Below are 10493 nucleotides of genomic sequence, written 5' to 3' on the forward strand. Positions count from 1 at the left end.
TCTTAATAGTTTCTGTCTGAATAGTGTCTGTCTTAATAGTTTCTGTCTGAATAGTGTCTGTCTGAATAGTGTCTGTCTGAATAGTGTCTGTCTGAATAGTGTCTGTCTTAATAGTTTCTGTCTGAATAGTGTCTGTCTTAATAGTTTCTGTCTGAATAGTGTCTGTCTGAATAGAGTCTGTCTGAATAGTGTCTGTCTGAATAGTTTCTGTCTGAATAGTGTCTGTCTGAATAGTGTCTGTCTTAATAGTTTCTGTCTGAATAGAGTCTGTCTGAATAGAGTCTGTCTGAATAGAGTCTGTCTGAATAGTGTCTGTCTGAATAGTGTCTGTCTGAATAGTGTCTGTCTGAATAGTGTCTGTCTGAATAGTGTCTGTCTGAATAGTATGTCTGAATAGTGTCTGTCTGAATAGAGTCTGTCTTAATAGTTTCTGTCTGAATAGTGTCTGTCTGAATAGTGTCTGTCTGAATAGAGTCTGTCTGAATAGTCTGTCTGAATAGTGTCTGTCTGAATACAGTCTGTCTGAATAGAGTCTGTCTGAATAGAGTCTGTCTGAATAGTGTCTGTCTGAATAGTGTCTGTCTGAATAGAGTCTGTCTGAATAGTTTCTGTCTGAATAGAGTCTGTCTGAATAGAGTATGTCTGAATAGAGTCTGTCTGAATAGTGTCTGTCTGAATAGTGTCTGTCTGAATAGTGTCTGTCTGAATAGAGTCTGTCTGAATAGTTTCTGTCTGAATAGAGTCTGTCTGAATAGAGTATGTCTGAATAGAGTCTGTCTGAATAGTGTCTGTCTGAATAGTCTGTCTGAATAGTGTCTGTCTGAATAGTTTCTGTCTGAATAGAGTCTGTCTGAATAGTGTCTGTCTGAATAGTGTCTGTCTGAATAGAGTCTGTCTGAATAGTGTCTGTCTGAATAGTCTGTCTGAATAGTGTCTGTCTGAATAGAGTCTGTCTGAATAGAGTCTGTCTGAATAGAGTCTGTCTGAATAGTGTCTGTCTGAATAGTTTCTGTCTGAATAGTGTCTGTCTGAATAGACTGTCTGAATAGAGTCTGTCTGAATAGTGTCTGTCTTAATAGAGTCTGTCTGAATAGAGTCTGTCTGAATAGAGTCTGTCTGAATAGTGTCTGTCTGAATAGAGTCTGTCTGAATAGTGTCTGTCTGAATAGTGTCTGTCTGAATAGTGTCTGTCTGAATAGTGTCTGTCTGAATAGTCTGTCTGAATAGTGTCTGTCTGAATAGTTTCTGTCTGAATAGAGTCTGTCTGAATAGTCTGTCTGAATAGTGTCTGTCTGAATAGTCTGTCTGAATAGTGTCTGTCTGAATAGTGTCTGTCTGAATAGTGTCTGTCTGAGTAGAGTATGTCTGAATAGAGTCTGTCTGAATAGAGTCTGTCTAAATAGAGTCTGTCTGAATAGAGTCTGTCTGAATAGTGTCTGTCTGAATAGTGTCTGTCTGAATAGAGTCTGTCTGAATAGTGTCTGTCTTAATAGAGTCTGTCTGAATAGTGTCTGTCTGAATAGAGTCTGTCTGAATAGTGTCTGTCTGAATAGAGTCTGTCTGAATAGAGTCTGTCTGAATAGTGTTTGTCTGAATAGAGTCTGTCTGAATAGACTGTCTGAATAGAGTCTGTCTGAATAGTGTCTGTCTGAATAGAGTCTGTCTGAATAGTGTCTGTCTGAATAGTGTCTGTCTGAATAGTGTCTGTCTGAATAGAGTCTGTCTGAATAGTGTCTGTCTTAATAGAGTCTGTCTGAATAGTGTCTGTCTTAATAGAGTCTGTCTGAATAGTGTCTGTCTGAATAGAGTCTGTCTGAATAGAGTCTGTCTTAATAGAGTCTGTCTGAATAGTGTCTGTCTGAATAGAGTCTGTCTGAATAGTGTCTGTCTTAATAGAGTCTGTCTGAATAGTGTCTGTCTGAATAGAGTCTGTCTGAATAGAGTCTGTCTGAATAGAGTCTGTCTGAATAGTGTCTGTCTGAATAGTGTCTGTCTGAATAGTGTCTGTCTTAATAGAGTCTGTCTAAATAGTGTCTGTCTGAATAGAGTCTGTCTGAATAGAGTATGTCTGAATAGAGTCTGTCTGAATAGTGTCTGTCTGAATAGTGTCTGTCTGAATAGTGTCTGTCTGAATAGTGTCTGTCTGAATAGAGTCTGTCTGAATAGAGTCTGTCTGAATAGTGTCTGTCTGAATAGAGTCTGTCTGAATAGACTGTCTGAATAGTGTCTGTCTGAATAGAGTCTGTCTGAATAGTGTCTGTCTGAATAGAGTCTGTCTGAATACAGTCTGTCTGAATAGTGTTTGTCTGAATAGTGTCTGTCTGAATAGTCTGTCTGAATAGTGTCTGTCTGAATAGAGTCTGTCTGAATAGTGTCTGTCTGAATAGTGTCTGTCTGAATAGTGTCTGTCTGAATAGACTGTCTGAATAGAGTCTGTCTGAATAGAGTCTGTCTGAATAGTGTCTGTCTGAATAGTGTCTGTCTGAATAGTGTCTGTCTGAATACAGTCTGTCTGAATAGTGTCTGTCTGAATAGTATCTGTCTAAATAGAGTCTGTCTGAATAGTCTGTCTGAATAGAGTCTGTCTGAATAGTGTCTGTCTGAATAATGTCTGTCTGAATAGTGTCTGTCTGAATAGTGTCTGTCTGAATAGTGTCTGTCTGAATAGTGTCTGTCTCGATAGTGTCTGTCTGAATAGAGTCTGTCTGAATACAGTCTGTCTGAATAGTGTCTGTCTGAATAGAGTCTGTCTGAATACAGTCTGTCTGAATAGTGTCTGTCTGAATAGTGTCTGTCTGAATAGAGTCTGTCTGAATAAAGTCTGTCTGAATAGAGTCTGTCTGAATAGAGTCTGTCTGAATACAGTCTGTCTGAATAGTGTCTGTCTGAATAGTGTCTGTCTGAATAGAGTCTGTCTGAATAAAGTCTGTCTGAATAGAGTCTGTCTGAATAGAGTCTGTCTGAATAGTGTCTGTCTGAATAGTGTCTGTCTCGATAGTGTCTGTCTGAATAGAGTCTGTCTCGATAGTGTCTGTCTGAATAGAGTCTGTCTGAATAGTGTCTGTCTGAATAGTGTCTGTCTGAATAGTGTCTGTCTGAATAGAGTCTGTCTGAATAGTGTCTGTCTTAATAGAGTCTGTCTGAATAGTGTCTGTCTGAATAGAATCTGTCTGAATAGTGTCTGTCTGAATAGAGTCTGTCTGAATAGAGTCTGTCTGAATAGAGTCTGTCTGAATAGTGTCTGTCTGAATAGTGTCTGTCTGAATAGAGTCTGTCTGAATAGTGTCTGTCTGAATAGTTTATGTCTGAATAGAGTCTGTCTGAATAGAGTATGTCTGAATAGTGTCTGTCTGAATAGTGTCTGTCTGAATAGTGTCTGTCTGAATAGTGTCTGTCTGAATAGTGTCTGTCTGAATACAGTCTGTCTGAATAGTGTCTGTCTGAATAGTGTCTGTCTGAATACAGTCTGTCTGAATACAGTCTGTCTGAATACAGTCTGTCTGAATAGTGTCTGTCTGAATAGTGTCTGTCTGAATAGTGTCTGTCTGAATAGTGTCTGTCTGAATACAGTCTGTCTGAATACAGTCTGTCTGAATAGTGTCTGTCTGAATACAGTCTGTCTGAATAGTGTCTGTCTGAATAGTGTCTGTCTGAATAGAGTCTGTCTGAATAGAGTCTGTCTGAATAGAGTCTGTCTGAATAGTGTCTGTCTCGATAGTGTCTGTCTGAATAGAGTCTGTCTGAATAGAGTCTGTCTGAATAGTGTCTGTCTGAATAGTTTATGTCTGAATAGAGTCTGTCTGAATAGAGTATGTCTGAATAGTGTCTGTCTGAATAGTGTCTGTCTGAATAGTGTCTGTCTGAATAGTGTCTGTCTGAATACAGTCTGTCTGAATAGTGTCTGTCTGAATAGTGTCTGTCTGAATAGAGTCTGTCTGAATAGAGTCTGTCTGAATAGTGTCTGTCTGAATAGTGTCTGTCTGAATAGAGTCTGTCTGAATAGAGTCTGTCTGAATAGTGTCTGTCTGAATAGTGTCTGTCTCGATAGTGTCTGTCTGAATAGAGTCTGTCTGAATAGTGTCTGTCTGAATAGTTTATGTCTGAATAGAGTCTGTCTGAATAGAGTCTGTCTGAATAGTGTCTGTCTGAATAGTGTCTGTCTGAATAGTGTCTGTCTGAATAGAGTCTGTCTGAATAGTGTCTGTCTGAATAGTTTATGTCTGAATAGAGTCTGTCTGAATAGAGTCTGTCTGAATAGTGTCTGTCTGAATAGTGTCTGTCTTAATAGAGTCTGTCTGAATAGAGTCTGTCTGAATAGTGTCTGTCTTAATAGAGTCTGTCTGAATAGTGTCTGTCTGAATAGAGTCTGTCTGAATAGAGTCTGTCTGAATAGAGTCTGTCTGAATAGTGTCTGTCTTAATAGAGTCTGTCTGAATAGAGTCTGTCTGAATAGAGTCTGTCTGAATAGTGTCTGTCTGAATAGAGTCTGTCTGAATAGACTGTCTGAATAGAGTCTGTCTGAATAGTGTCTGTCTTAATAGAGTCTGTCTGAATAGTGTCTGTCTGAATAGTGTATGTCTGAATATTGTCTGTCTGAATAGAGTCTGTCTGAATAGTGTCTGTCTTAATAGAGTCTGTCTGAATAGTTTCTGTCTTAATAGAGTCTGTCTGAATAGACTGTCTGAATAGAGTCTGTCTGAATAGTGTCTGTCTGAATAGAGTCTGTCTGAATAGTGTCTGTCTGAATAGTCTGTCTGAATAGTGTCTGTCTGAATAGTGTCTGTCTGAATAGAGTCTGTCTGAATAGTGTCTGTCTGAATAGTCTGTCTGAATAGTGTCTGTCTGAATAGTGTCTGTCTGAATAGAGTCTGTCTGAATAGTGTCTGTCTGAATAGTCTGTCTGAATAGAGTCTGTCTGAATAGTGTCTGTCTGAATAGTGTCTGTCTGAATAGAGTCTGTCTGAATAGAGTCTGTCTGAATAGTGTCTGTCTGAATAGAGTCTGTCTGAATAGTGTCTGTCTAAATAGAGTCTGTCTGAATAGTCTGTCTGAATAGTGTCTGTCTGAATAGTGTCTGTCTGAATAGACTGTCTGAATAGAGTCTGTCTGAATAGTGTCTGTCTGAATAGACTGTCTGAATAGAGTCTGTCTGAATAGAGTCTGTCTGAATAGTGTCTGTCTGAATAGACTGTCTGAATAGAGTCTGTCTGAATAGTGTCTGTCTGAATAGTGTCTGTCTGAATAGTGTCTGTCTAAATAGTCTGTCTGAATAGACTCTCTGAATAGTGTCTGTCTGAATAGACTGTCTGAATAGAGTATGTCTGAATAGTGTCTGTCAGAATAGTCTGTCTGAATAGTGTCTGTCTGAATAGTGTCTGTCTGAATAGACTGTCTGTCTGAATAGTGTCTGTCTGAATAGACTGTCTGTCTGAATAGTGTCTGTCTGAATAGACTGTCTGAATAGTGTCTGTCTGAATAGTGTCTGTCTGAATAGTGTCTGTCTGAATAGAGTCTGTCTGAATAGTGTCTGTCTGAATAGTGTCTGTCTTAATAGAGTCTGTCTGAATAGTGTCTGTCTGAATAGTGTCTGTCTGAATAGTGTCTGTCTTAATAGAGTATGTCTTAATAGAGTCTGTCTGAATAGTGTCTGTCTGAATAGTGTCTGTCTGAATAATGTCTGTCTTAATAGAGTCTGTCTGAATAGACTGTCTGAATAGAGTCTGTCTGAATAGTGTCTGTCTGAATAGACTGTCTGAATAGAGTCTGTCTGAATAGAGTCTGTCTGAATAGTGTCTGTCTGAATAGACTGTCTGAATAGAGTCTGTCTGAATAGTGTCTGTCTGAATAGTGTCTGTCTGAATAGTGTCTGTCTAAATAGTCTGTCTGAATAGACTGTCTGAATAGTGTCTGTCTGAATAGACTGTCTGAATAGAGTCTGTCTGAATAGTCTGTCTGAATAGTGTCTGTCTGAATAGTCTGTCTGAATAGTGTCTGTCTGAATAGTGTCTGTCTGAATAGACTGTCTGTCTGAATAGTGTCTGTCTGAATAGACTGTCTGTCTGAATAGTGTCTGTCTGAATAGACTGTCTGAATAGTGTCTGTCTGAATAGTGTCTGTCTGAATAGTGTCTGTCTGAATAGTGTCTGTCTGAATAGAGTCTGTCTGAATAGTGTCTGTCTGAATAGTGTCTGTCTGAATAGTGTCTGTCTTAATAGAGTCTGTCTGAATAGTGTCTGTCTGAATAGTGTCTGTCTGAATAGTGTCTGTCTGAATAGACTGTCTGAATAGAGTCTGTCTGAATAGTGTCTGTCTGAATAGAGTCTGTCTGAATAGTGTCTGTCTGAATAGTGTCTGTCTGAATAGAGTCTGTCTGAATAGAGTCTGTCTGAATAGTGTCTGTCTGAATAGAGTCTGTCTGAATAGTCTGTCTGAATAGAGTCTGTCTGAATAGAGTCTGTCTGAATAGAGTCTGTCTGAATAGTGTCTGTCTGAATAGTGTCTGTCTGAATAGTGTCTGTCTAAATAGTCTGTCTGAATAGACTGTCTGAATAGTGTCTGTCTGAATAGACTGTCTGAATAGAGTCTGTCTGAATAGAGTCTGTCTGAATAGAGTCTGTCTGAATAGAGTCTGTCTGAATAGTGTCTGTCTGAATAGACTGTCTGTCTGAATAGTGTCTGTCTGAATAGAGTCTGTCTGAATAGTGTCTGTCTGAATAGTGTCTGTCTGAATAGTGTCTGTCTGAATAGACTGTCTGTCTGAATAGTGTCTGTCTGAATAGAGTCTGTCTGAATAGTGTCTGTCTGAATAGTGTCTGTCTGAATAGTGTCTGTCTAAATAGTCTGTCTGAATAGACTGTCTGAATAGTGTCTGTCTGAATAGAGTATGTCTGAATAGTGTCTGTCTGAATAGTGTCTGTCTGAATAGAGTCTGTCTGAATAGAGTCTGTCTGAATAGAGTCTGTCTGAATAGAGTCTGTCTGAATAGAGTCTGTCTGAATAGTGTCTGTCTGAATAGACTGTCTGTCTGAATAGTGTCTGTCTGAATAGAGTCTGTCTGAATAGTCTGTCTGAATAGTGTCTGTCTGAATAGTGTCTGTCTGAATAGACTGTCTGTCTGAATAGTGTCTGTCTGAATAGACTGTCTGTCTGAATAGTGTCTGTCTGAATAGACTGTCTGAATAGTGTCTGTCTGAATAGTGTCTGTCTGAATAGTGTCTGTCTGAATAGTGTCTGTCTGAATAGTGTCTGTCTTAATAGAGTCTGTCTGAATAGTGTCTGTCTGAATAGTGTCTGTCTGAATAGTGTCTGTCTGAATAGTGTCTGTCTTAATAGAGTCTGTCTGAATAGTGTCTGTCTGAATAGTGTCTGTCTGAATAGTGTCTGTCTGAATAGTGTCTGTCTTAATAGAGTCTGTCTTAATAGAGTCTGTCTGAATAGTGTCTGTCTGAATAGTGTCTGTCTGAATAATGTCTGTCTTAATAGAGTCTGTCTGAATAGTGTCTGTCTGAATAGTGTCTGTCTGAATAGAGTCTGTCTGAATAGAGTCTGTCTGAATAGTGTCTGTCTGAATAGTGTCTGTCTGAATACAGTCTGTCTGAATAGAGTCTGTCTGAATAGTGTCTGTCTTAATAGAGTCTGTCTGAATAGAGTCTGTCTGAATAGTGTCTGTCTTAATAGAGTCTGTCTGAATAGTGTCTGTCTGAATAGAGTCTGTCTGAATAGAGTCTGTCTGAATAGTGTCTGTCTTAATAGAGTCTGTCTGAATAGAGTCTGTCTGAATAGAGTCTGTCTGAATAGTGTCTGTCTGAATAGAGTCTGTCTGAATAGACTGTCTGAATATTGTCTGTCTGAATAGTGTCTGTCTGAATAGTGTCTGTCTTAATAGAGTCTGTCTGAATAGTGTCTGTCTTAATAGAGTCTGTCTGAATAGACTGTCTGAATAGAGTCTGTCTGAATAGAGTCTGTCTGAATAGTGTCTGTCTGAATAGTGTTTGTCTGAATAGTGTCTGTCTGAATAGTGTCTGTCTGAATAGTGTCTGTCTGAATAGTGTCTGTCTTAATAGAGTCTGTCTGAATAGTGTCTGTCTTAATAGAGTCTGTCTGAATAGAGTCTGTCTGAATAGTGTCTGTCTGAATAGAGTCTGTCTGAATAGAGTCTGTCTGAATAGTGTCTGTCTGAATAGTGTCTGTCTGAATAGTGTCTGTCTGAATAGTGTCTGTCTGAATAGTTTCCGTCTGAATAGTGTCTGTCTGAATAGAGTCTGTCTGAATAGTGTCTGTCTGAATAGAGTCTGTCTGAATAGAGTCTGTCTGAATAGTGTCTGTCTGAATAGTGTCTGTCTGAATAGTGTCTGTCTGAATAGTGTCTGTCTGAATAGTTTCCGTCTGAATAGTGTCTGTCTGAATAGAGTCTGTCTGAATAGAGTCTGTCTGAATAGAGTATGTCTGAATACAGTCTGTCTGAATAGAGTCTGTCTGAATAGAGTCTGTCTGAATAGTGTCTGTCTGAATAGTGTCTGTCTGAATAGTGTCTGTCTGAATAGAGTCTGTCTGAATAGAGTCTGTCTGAATAGTGTCTGTCTGAATAGTGTCTGTCTGAATAGTTTCCGTCTGAATAGTGTCTGTCTGAATAGAGTCTGTCTGAATAGAGTCTGTCTGAATAGAGTCTGTCTGAATAGTGTCTGTCTGAATAGAGTCTGTCTGAATAGAGTCTGTCTGAATAGAGTCTGTCTGAATAGTGTCTGTCTGAATAGAGTCTGTCTGAATAGAGTCTGTCTAAATAGAGTCTGTCTGAATAGTCTGTCTGAATAGTGTCTGTCTGAATAGTGTCTGTCTGAATAGACTGTCTGAATAGAGTCTGTCTGAATAGTGTCTGTCTGAATAGACTGTCTGAATAGAGTCTGTCTGAATAGAGTCTGTCTGAATAGTGTCTGTCTGAATAGACTGTCTGAATAGAGTCTGTCTGAATAGTGTCTGTCTGAATAGTGTCTGTCTGAATAGTGTCTGTCTGAATAGACTGTCTGTCTGAATAGTGTCTGTCTGACTAGACTGTCTGAATAGAGTCTGTCTGAATAGAGTCTGTCTGAATAGTGTCTGTCTGAATAGTGTCTGTCTGAATAGAGTCTGTCTGAATAGAGTCTGTCTGAATAGTGTCTGTCTGAATAGTGTCTGTCTGAATAGTGTCTGTCTGAATAGTGTCTGTCTGAATAGTGTCTGTCTAAATAGTCTGTCTGAATAGAGTCTGTCTGAATAGTGTCTGTCTGAATAGTGTCTGTTTGAATAGATTGTTTGAATAGAGTCTGTCTGAATAGTGTCTGTCTGAATAGAGTCTGTCTGAATAGAGTCTGTCTGAATAGAGTCTGTCTGAATAGTGTCTGTCTGAATAGACTGTCTGTCTGAATAGTGTCTGTCTGAATAGTGTCTGTCTGAATAGTGTCTGTCTGAATAGACTGTCTGAATAGTGTCTGTCTGAATAGTGTCTGTCTGAATAGTGTCTGTCTGAATAGACTGTCTGTCTGAATAGTGTCTGTCTGAATAGACTGTCTGAATAGTGTCTGTCTGAATAGTGTCTGTCTGAATAGTGTCTGTCTGAATAGACTGTCTGTCTGAATAGTGTCTGTCTGAATAGACTGTCTGAATAGAGTCTGTCTAAATAGAGTCTGTCTGAATAGTGTCTGTCTGAATAGTGTCTGTCTGAATAGTGTCTGTCTGAATAGTGTCTGTCTGAATAGAGTCTGTCTGAATAGAGTCTGTCTGAATAGTGTCTGTCTGAATAGTGTCTGTCTGAATAGAGTCTGTCTGAATAGAGTCTGTCTGAATAGTGTATGTCTGAATAGTGTCTGTCTGAATAGTGTCTGTCTGAATAGAGTCTGTCTGAATAGAGTCTGTCTGAATAGTGTATGTCTGAATAGTGTCTGTCTGAATAGAGTCTGTCTGAATAGAGTCTGTCTGAATAGTGTCTGTCTGAATAGTGTCTGTCTGAATAGTGTCTGTCTGAATAGAGTGTGTACCCTGTGTCTGTCTGAATAGAGTGTGTACCCTGTCCAGTAACTGACCCCAGTCATCCATCTTCCTCATAGCTCAGCCAGCGGACATAGTGATTGGTTGACCGCCCGGCGAGAACACTTACAGCTCAGCCAGCGGACATAGTGATTGGTTGACCGCCCGGCGAGAACACTTACAGCTCAGCCAGCGGACATAGTGATTGGTTGACCGCCCAGCGAGAACACTCACAGCTCAGCCAGCGGACATAGTGATTGGTTGACCGCCCGGCGAGAACACTCACAGCCCAGCCAGCGGACGTAGTGATTGGTTGACCGCCCAGCGAAACACTCACAGCCCAGCCAGCGGACGTAGTGATTGGTTGACCGCCCAGCGAGAACACTCACAGCCCTTTCTGCCACTGTATTATTACTAGAATGCGGCTAATGCAGCTCATGCTAGGTGTTAATATTAGGTGTTAATGTTTAGGCATTAGTTGCAGCTCCCTGAGA

This window comes from Coregonus lavaretus, assembly GCF_964263955.1.
Source record: "Coregonus lavaretus genome assembly, contig: HAP1_SCAFFOLD_1095, whole genome shotgun sequence".
NCBI classification, from domain to species: Eukaryota; Metazoa; Chordata; class Actinopteri; order Salmoniformes; family Salmonidae; genus Coregonus; species Coregonus lavaretus.